This window comes from Rattus norvegicus, chromosome X, assembly GCF_021556685.1.
Source record: "Rattus norvegicus strain SHRSP/BbbUtx chromosome X, alternate assembly SHRSP_T2T, whole genome shotgun sequence".
NCBI lineage: Eukaryota > Metazoa > Chordata > Mammalia > Rodentia > Muridae > Rattus > Rattus norvegicus.
In genome coordinates, this window is record NC_141554.1 from 3,309,629 (window position 1) to 3,319,851 (window position 10,223).

A 10,223-nucleotide genomic window follows, 5' to 3' on the forward strand; every position below is an offset into this window, starting at 1 on the left:
TCTGACAAGGTTGGACCCCAGTGTAGGGGAATGTGCGGAGGTGTGGGGAGGCTGTGGGTGGAGATGTGTACTCCCTTATAGAAGGGTAGGGGGAAGGGTTAAGGGGCTTGTGGACTGGAAACCTGGAAAGGGAAATAACATTCGAAATGTAAACAGGAAATATCCAACACAACAATGATATATATATATATATATATATATATATATATATATATATAAAGATAGAGAGAGAGAGAGAGAGAGAGAGAGAGAGAGAGAGGTGGAGGAGGATGAGGAGGAGGAAGAGGAAGAAGAAGGAGGATGAAGGGGAGGAGGAGGTGGAGGAAAAGGAAGAGGAAGAAGAAGGAGGATGAGGGGGAGGAGGAGGTGGAGGAGGGGGAGGAGGAGGAGGAAGAGGAAGAAGAAGGAGGAGGGGGGGAGGAGGAGGTGGAGGGGGTGGAGGAGGTGGAGGAGGGGGAGGAGGAGGAGGAGGGGGAGGAGGAGGAGGAATTGAAACAGAAAGAAAACTAAACTTCCATTCTTCCCCATTCCCTCTCTTCCTCAGCTGTTGTTTAGGCAGTCATGTTAGTGAGATGCTATAAGTGTAATTTCTGGTGTTACTTTGAGACACCATCTCATAGTAAACTTTAGTCTCTTACAATCTTCTTGCCCCGTCTTCTGTAATGTTCCTCAACCTTGAATCAAGTGACATTTTGTAGATAGAGCCATTGAGACTGGGCTTGAAATTTCTATCCTGCATTTTGAATGGCTGAGATTTTAACTGTGATCTTTGTTTCAGAGACTGTAATTAATACTGTATATAAGGACACATGGCTATGATTGTTGTTAGGTATGATACTGGTGTAATTGGTAAGGGGCTGTATATTCTTCCCCATAACCACAGCTTCAATAGACTTATACATGTGGCTAAATTACCAGTACCATCCATATTCATTGAACAGGACTTAAGCAAAATTAGAGAGCTGTTGGCTATCACCAAGCTATTTATACCACTGCACTGCACTTTGGTTATGCTGCCATGTTGATCATTCTTTTTTACAGGCATGATGTGAACAGTCACTTGAAACTGACAAGAATGATGATTGTAATTACATGTTGTACTAGAAATTCGACCTGTGCGTGGTACATCTTTCTCTATAAGAATAGTGACTTTCTGATGGGCTGGAGAGTGAAAAAGTTAAATTTAGTCTTAACCGAACAAAAGGAAATTAAACTTTTTCCTGCTATAGCGTGTTTAATTAATTGAGGCAAAATAAATCTATTTATTTGATTTTGGGGAAATATAATTTAATAATATAATCCTAACTCCTGTTAAGTGAATAAATGTCAAATGTAGTTGGTAGCTGTCATAGTGTGTAAAATTGGCATCAGGATTGTAGCAATGAAATATTCTCTGCTTTATGCAAATGCATAGGAATAATGAACAAAATTATGTACCAAGCTTCATGATTTAGGTAACTAATTGCATTTATTCAATTGTATCTAAGGTTATTTCATATTAACTAGGTCTAATATACACAATAGTTATGATAAAATTATTAATTAAATATTAAAATATTTGGGTTATCAAGTATACATGCAAAATAAAATATATAAGAATAACCAAATTATTTGTGAAAAGAAAATGATGAAAATATTGTCTACATAAAAGCAGCCTGGAGCTATATGTCATCTTAAATTTTTATAGTGTGTTCTAGTGAGGTGTCCAAGCAGATAAAATTTCATGCCTTGAAAAACCAAGAAAGGGTTGGGGATTTAGCTCAGTGGTAGAGCGCTTGCCTAGCAAACGCAAGGCCCTGGGTTGGATACCCACCTCCGAAATAAGGAAAAAGAAAAGCAAAAAAAAAAAAAAAAAAAAAAAGAAAAACTAAGAACCTAAATTTGATACCTACACTTATATGTTTGAATACTTCAATATCCACTACAACACATGCACACATAAAAGGTTACACAGAATATTAATAATGAGACTAATCAGAACTATAATAAGAAAGGAAAAAAAAACAAAAGTCTAAGAACATTTTAAAGAAATAATGTATTGTATTGGCCTTAAATAGGAAATTCAACACATTTTCTTAGTACATTAATTACTCAAAGAAAAACTAAAAAGCTTTTACTTCATTCTATATGAAAGCAAAAACACATGAGATGGATTGTGTAAAGAAAGAGAGACCTGGAAAGTGTAAAATTAATATAGTTAATTGCAGAGGAAAGAAACCGATATTTACCCTAGGTTCTATAAGTAATAATTTGAAAGAATTACTGCATAATATTAACATATTTAATCCAATGCATCTTACTATGATAAAGGAAAGAAAATTGGAAAAAATAATGCCTGAATGTAGTCTAAGCACCTAGAAGGTGGCAAGATGTCTCAAATTCAAAGATACCTTGAAATCCATGAGAAAATGATAGGTTGATTTTATTATGAAATAAGTATTGTAGTATTAGCTTAATAGTTAAGAGCACTTACTACTATTTAGAGCAAACACGTTCAGTTTCCAAGACCTATGAAGCCACTTGCAACCAGCTGTAAAAGCAGCTACAGGGGATCTGACATCTCCTGGTCTCCCCAAGTGCCTGTGTTCATGTGCACAAATCTATACATAGACGTTCACACATAACAGATCATTAAAATAAAAAATCATGAATGTATTTTCTGCACATATTATGAATACTAAGCATACTACATATCCAAACACAATTGATGTAAAGTAATAAGAATAGAGAAAATCGCAAATAGTATGAAGAGTAAATTAAGGATTAATGCTTACACCGTTCACTAAGCAAAAACACTAAATTTCACGATTGAATTGCAATGTATATGTTAAAAAGAAACTAGCATTTGAATTTATGAGTGAAACTATTTTAAAAATTAATTTATTTATTTACATTCCTGCCATTGTGCCTTTTCCCTCCCACAGTTCCTCATCCCATTCCACGTCTTCCTCCCTGACTCAAAGAGGATGCTCCCCATACCTTGCCAGGCACCATAAACCCTGGGGCCTCAAGTCTCTCAAGGATTAGGCCAGACCAGGCAGTCCTCTGCTATACATGTGTCAGGGCCTCAGATCACCTTTTTTGTCCTGCCTGATTGGTGGCTCAGAGTCTGGGAGATCTTAGCATTCCAGAGTAGTTGTGACTGCTTGTCTTCCTATAGAGGTTGGCCTCTTCTTCAACTTCTTCAATCCTTCCCCTAATTAAAGAACTGACAGAAGCAGAGACTGATACCTTTTTAAAATATGTCTACCATTTAATTTTGAATGGTATAGTATGAGTTCTCATATAAAATTGTTAGCAATATATATTATTAGAGTCTTCTGAGATGGAAATTTGGCAGTATTTATACAAGTATTACATTACTTAACAGCCTTGACATCATTCCAACAATGTGTTTTGTAATTTACACAAAATAAAATGTTAATAATCACCATTGAGTACAGTGCCTGAGTCAGTGTCCATGCTGATTTTCTGTAGCAAACTTTATTTAATGAAAATGAAAATAATCTGAACGGCACAACTAGATTATTATTTAAAGAAATGAGTATACTACCATTTATGAAATGCAATATATTCCATGATGAAATTCCGCATGCACATGTATTAAAGATATATTGTTAACTGAAAAACAAATGACAGAATAATGCATTATGTAATCAAACTTCAACAACAGAAGATTTACACATATTCTATAATTTTGGCAATGTTGAGTAAACCTGCTACAAGTGTAGGGGATGAAGGAGGATGAAAACTAGCAGTTCTGTGGTAATTTGAGCTACACAATGAGACCCAATTTTTAAAACAAATAGAGCAGAATTGAAAGAATATCTTCCAAATATTCTTGGTGGTTACATTTAGAAGTTTCAAGAAAGCAATTTATTCTTTGATAATTCCATACATGCATAACACATGTATGGAAGCCCTCTACACTCTAAACCTCATCCTCCCCAACCAACATAACCTCTTTGGACTAAACCCTGATATCGCGTGGATATCTTTATATTTTGCTTCATGACCCCCTGGGTATAACCTGAGCCTTTTTGGTGAACAAGGGCATGATGCTAAACATTTAAACACTAGTAAGACACCAGTGGCTACATCATCTTTTATTGTCCAGCACTGTCCTTAGTTACTGTGAATATGCAGGGTCAATATAATTTAGGGCCTGTTCAGATAGATGTGACTATTGCGACTTCCTGAGTCTCAAAACTGAATGCTCAGAAGACAACACCTCTCAGATCTCGTTACCTATTAATTAGCCCATGAAAGAAGCCAAGCCCTGAACATCACCTTATCTCTAAACTGGAAGTTATCTCCAATGGGTATTCATTTGAAAATAAAAACTTACTTTTCTCGAAGGGACTCTCACTGGGTACACAATTCAATTTTAAGGGTAGACTGCATAAAAAGCACTAAGGGTACTCAAAATTATCTTTGGAGAATCGTCTCATAATCCGTTAGGACATTTCCTTCACAATTTCTTTTCCTTTTTTAATTTGTTTAATCATCTATTAATGGTTACTCTGTTTGATTTTGTATATATTGTTTCCTGGTTTTATGTTTCCTAAGAGTTCTCTAGTATGTTAATGGAAGCCTGGGTCCCTGTGTCTGTACCTGATTCTTTTGCCTTTTATTGGCTCTTTGCTATCTGCTTGTTTTGTTCTACTCCAGTTCATTAACATTTACTTTAATTTTGACCCTTGGATGATTTTTAGTTTTCTACTGAGAGTCAGAAAGAATGTAGATACAGGTGACAGGAGAGGTATAGAAGAAGGGGGAGAAATAGAGGGAAGAAGAACCGTAATAAAATATATTGCATAAAAAAGTCTAATTTAAAGAAAAGAATTTTAAAAACATACTTTCTATGGCCTGTCCTTTCCCTTTTCTCAAAGTCCTAACTAGTTTCATATCAAAAGTTTTAATCACTTTCCAACTCTCAGAGAGTGATTTGTTTACAGCCAATCTGGAACTGCAACTATGTGGGTTAAGTTTCTGCACGCTTAAAGTAATGCAGTAGGAGAGTCTTTAAATGCTTTCAGAGACATCAATCATTGAGGTACACTGGGTATTTCACATGATGCATGTTACAAATTTTCAATGGGAAGATATACATTTTTGATACTTCAGTTTTCATGAAACACTTCAAGATCAAATTAAAAGTTGTATGGGATATAATCATGGAATAGGTATGTTCCTTTGAAATTTTAACAATTAACCAAATGATACTAAAATGCCATTAATAAATCAGAATATATTGTATCCTTTCAGTATAAAGACCATGCTGCAGATAGACGTGTTTCTGTTTTTTTTTTTTTTTTTTTTTTTTTGGGAGTTGGGAACCGAACCCAGAGCCTTGTGCTTGCTAGGCAAGCACTCTACCACTGAGCTAAATCCCCAACCCAATATATTGTATCCTAAGCCCATGTCAACATGGCAATTAAGAAATAGAAGTAGATGTGTATCATTGGATAAAAGCTGTTTCTGGAGAGGCATTATTTTATTTCTGGGACAATTTCACTTCGTTGGTACGTGGGATAAATCAAAGTCTGTTAATAAAGGTCTTGCTGTAAAAGACCATTCTTTCAGTAAGGGACTCTCAAAACCTGTTGTAAAGAGCGCTAACATTTCAATCAATCATCTGAAGCAATTTTGGCAATGTCTTTATAACACTAAAATGACTGCACAGGAGTTAGTGTTCATCAATATCTCTGCTTCAAGCAGAATACTCATTTCATTGTTGGCATAACAAAATTTCAAAATCAGTTTCATGTAAATTAGATGATGATGATGGTGGTGGTGGTGGTGGTGATGAATTTGATGAAGAAGAAATCAAAAAAGAACTTTTGGTACAGAAAACAAAGTCCATCCTATTTTCAGTGTTTTTCCTATCTTTAGTGTATATAAGATCGACAGTAAAAAATAATCTATAGTAAGTTCTATGTTGAGAAGGAAGAGGTTTAAGCTCATCAATAGTCGACAAACCACCAGAAGAGAAAGCAAGTTTTGTCATGAGGAATTTATAATTATTCTACAAGAAATCATTATCATAACCATAGCAATGAATCAGTTCAATTTTGTAAGGCAGCAAACTGACTTTCAGTGTTTAACTAATATACATAAAGTTATCATGGACAGAGTGCAATCCATGGCTGTCAGGACCAAAGCCCATGGATTTTAGATCTTGGTGTCCTAGGATATTTAAAATGAATGACATAATGAAGGCAATGTACAACCCTGAATGTCTTGCCATATAAGTCACAAAGACGCCATCCTATATGTTGTGTATCAGGTTAGACCTTTTTTATTCACATGTATTCAGAGTTTCAAAGATTAAAATGATTGAGGTTAAGAAGAGGACATTTTTCAAGCTGTATTTACCTCTCTAGTGTGCAGTTTGGTTTTGGTGGATCATTAAACACTGTTTAATTTTATTTTATTTGTACAGGTGATAAAATTGAACTGTACATATTAATGACCCTCAGTTGGATATTTCCATAATGAAGACACCATGCACTGAACTAGTGTAACTACCTTTTTCATTGACTTTCCTACAACTAAGCAAAAGTTAGGATACTCTATTCTATTTTTAGGGGTAAAAAGTGACTTGCAGAGGATACAAAAAATCTTAATAGATTTTCAGAATTTTTTTATTTTAGAATTTTTATTTTATTTTATTTATTCTTCATACATATATACAATGTACCTTGATCACACATATCCTTAGCTTGGTTCTACTCTTTCCAAATACATTCTCTTTCCAGTTTCATGTTCTTTATATTTTCCATTAATCTTTTCTTTCTAATCCATTGGTTCACTGAGTACTGCCTACTGACATGTTCCCTAATCTTGTTGTCTTAATCATGTGCAGGACTTGTGCATACAAGTGTAGATGCACTGAGGCCATAGGTCCAATTACTGTGTCATGTCCAGATTGCTTTCTCTCTCTCCTCCCGTTCTTCCATCTCTTTTTCTTCAATGTTTCCCCAGCCTTATGCTCAGCATTCTTCTTCTAACGGTCTTAGCACTTGTACCCGTATCTGCAGTAATTGCTGCACAGTACACCTATACATTTGTCTGACCACAGCTCATGTAAGCTGTAATCTATGGACAGAAACAGTAAGAATTGGAAGGCAGTTTGACAACATGGCTATTTAGCAAAACAGGAATAGTAGGATCTTCTCTCTGGCCATCGGAGCAATGGGAAAATTTGACCGTGTTTATACTATGACATCTGACTTTCCTTCTATAGAAGAGGCTTAAAATCAAACAAATAGTAGTCTCCTATTTTCATAAGATTTAGATATTTGTCTTCATAATTCTGTTTTTTCAATCGGGACAATGATAACTAGCTTTATCAATATACATGACAATGTTGAAATTTTGCTCTTTTCATGCTTAAGTAAAGATCTAGTGTCAGTATATGTTATTCATCCCATTTTGTAACATGGATATTGTGAAAACTTAGAAGATAATTCATTTAATGAAGGTATCACAGGAATATACACATAGATTCCTTCAGGTACATATTTCATCAGTGGTACTATTGAATCACAAGTGATTTCAGGTTTTAATTTTTATATTGATTTCTATAATAGCTATATTAAAATTTAGTCCAAGAAACTGTATACTAAGTTTCTTTTTTCCAGCGACACAGTATAAGTATTGTCATTTGTGTTTAAACTTCACCAATGATTTGTGTGTTTAGTATTTTTCATGTACTTTTTGATAATTATTGTGAAATTATTTTAACCATTTATTCAAATGTGTAACATATTTCTGGAGAATAAGACATATTGGGTCTTATGTTATGGATATGATCGCTATGTCCGATAAAGATTTGGAAAAAAACATTCTTTTATCATGAGGTAAATTGCACCATCATTGCACTGATTCTTCTGCTAAGTAGTTTCAAGTGCTGTTCATATATATATATATATATATATATATATATATATATATATACATATACATATATATATATATATATTAGGAATATTTATGGGAAATTGAAGGAGAGGAAAATGTATGACCAAAACTATGTTATATGTTAAATATATGGAATCCTCTGTTCCTGTATTTGTTCATGACAAAAAGCATGTTATTAAACGGGAATTTACTTTTATGTTCCCTAATATAGATCAATCCTCAACACTCAGTCATATTTCAATTGCCTGCTGTCCTAGTGTATGATACATCTATGCCTGATTTCTGAAGAAAATTGCATTCCCAACCACTTATTTATGAACTATCCAAATAGAAGTCCACCAGTAGAGATTGGATTTAAGAGCACAGTAATAATTTAGAGTGAGACTGTAATCTAGGAGATTACTGTAAAAGAAATAGCAAATTTAGTAATTATGTTTCTTAATTTACATGCCTAACTTTGCCCTCTCTATTGCCCCTTCCTCCCAGAGTCTCTGACACAATCATCTTCTCTCCTAAGATGATGACATGCCTAGGTTGCTCAAACTCTGAAATATCAAGTCTCTTCAGGATTAGGCACATCCTCTCCAACTGCAGTCAGATAAGCTAACTTTGTTTGGGAACAGATTCCTCAGTCAGGCTACAACTTGACTACAACAGGACATCCCCCACTCAAGTTTTTGTGGAACCCACATGAAGATTGATCTACATGTCAGCTCCATATGCACTAGGGCTTAGGTCCAGCCTGTGCATGATTTTCGGTTGGGGTCTCAGTCTCTAAGAGCTCTCAGTGGTCTAGGTTCATTGACACTGTTGTCTGCCTGGTGCTTTCCCATGGGATGGGTCCCTATTTGCACTGGCAATTCACTCAGTCCCTGATTTTCTTTTAGACTTGACAAAATGTCTGTAGAAAGTTTTGTGAGTGTACTTGTTTCTTTATCCCTCCACTGTTGGTCCTTCCTGACTAAAGGAGTTGGCCTATTCATGTTCCATATCACCAATGTAAGTGACATCTTAGGTCACCCCATTGATTCATTGGTACGTTCCTTATCCTAGGTCTCTTTCTCTTCCTGGAGATTTCCCCTAACTCCTCATCTCCATAAGTTCAAGATTTCCATTACTTCTCTTGCCTATATCGCCATATCTTCTGTCCCTTCCCACACGTAATCCAATCTCCACTCCCTTCCTTCTCCCATCCATTTCCTTCCCTCATTCTGCCTCCAAGACTATTTTATTCCCCATTCTAAGTGAGAGTCAAGCATCTGCACTTGGGCCTTTCTTCTTGTTTATCTTCTTTGGATCTATGAGCTTTGTGGAGCGTATCCTATAGTTTATGGATAATATTAACTTGTAATTGAGCAATTTCAACAACCCTGAAGAATTATATTTTTATAGTAGTATTCGACATTGAAATTTATAGTTCAGTATGAGTGAATGTCAGGAAGGGCAAAAATTAAGCAAAAGGCAACTTAAAACATAGATCAAATCACAAATTTTACCAGTTGATACTCTTATAATAATACTCTACTACCATAAGTAATTATTATCTTACAGGTGATTTTTTAAATGATACCAAAACTTGGCAGGCAAGTGATGTTTCTACCAAATAATTATGGATAGTATGACTAAGATTAAATAAGTTAAATATATTGTTTTCATTTTCATATCACTTTCTGGCATTTTTCCTCAAACATGATGTATATTACATTAAATATTAAGGTATTAATTTTAAATTTTAATATTTATTTTAACCTAACCTATAAAGTAACTGGTTGCCTTATGTCATGTTTGTAAACATTCAACTTCATCCTTCTTTCCTCAGTACTTTTTCCCCACCACCACTATGTCCCTAAAACTTGCACTATTCTGTCTGTGTTATTCTTACTTCTACATTCATACCCCACATGTTCAATAACTGCCAACCTATACTGTTTAAAACACTACTTTCTAATTCATGAGACACATTCCAGTTTAATGAACTCAAACCACTCACAGCTTCACATAAATACAAGTATATGAAAATGAGATTCTATTATCTACATGAGAAAGAACACATCGTATTTCCCTTTCTGAATCTTTGTTACCTTACTCGGAATATTTTCTAGTTTCATCTATTTTCCTGAAAACATCATAGTTTCGTTTTCCAAGGGGTGAATGAAATACCATTGTGTATATTGTGTTAGTCTTTCCTTTCTACCTATCAATGAACATTCCTTACTATTCTCAATAAAAAAGCAATAGATTTCCTTAGGAATAATGATGAGAAAGCTCAGATACAGAAGTCAAGATTTATTACTTAC